Consider the following 298-nt stretch of genomic DNA (forward strand, 5'->3'; position numbering starts at 1 on the left):
TTTTTTTTTTTTTTTTAATTTTCTGTTTGTGATATGGGTCTGTTTAAGCTGTTAATCTCTTCTTGGTTTAGTTTTGGTGGTTCCCATGGCTTAAGACACCCATCCGTTTCTTTTAGTTTTTCAAATTTAGTAGCATATAGCATTAAAGTATTCCCTTATAATGTTCTGTACCTTTCTGGTGTCTGTTGTGATGTTTCCCCTTTCATCTCTGATTTTGTTGATTTGGAGGTGCTCTTTCTTTCTTTTGGTTAATTGGGCTAGTGGTCTGTCAATCTTGTTTATCTTTTCAAAGAACCAG

The sequence above is a fragment of the Nannospalax galili genome, unplaced genomic scaffold (assembly GCF_000622305.1).
Source record: "Nannospalax galili isolate Female #2095 unplaced genomic scaffold, S.galili_v1.0 scaffold1343, whole genome shotgun sequence".
Classification (NCBI taxonomy): Eukaryota; Metazoa; Chordata; class Mammalia; order Rodentia; family Spalacidae; genus Nannospalax; species Nannospalax galili.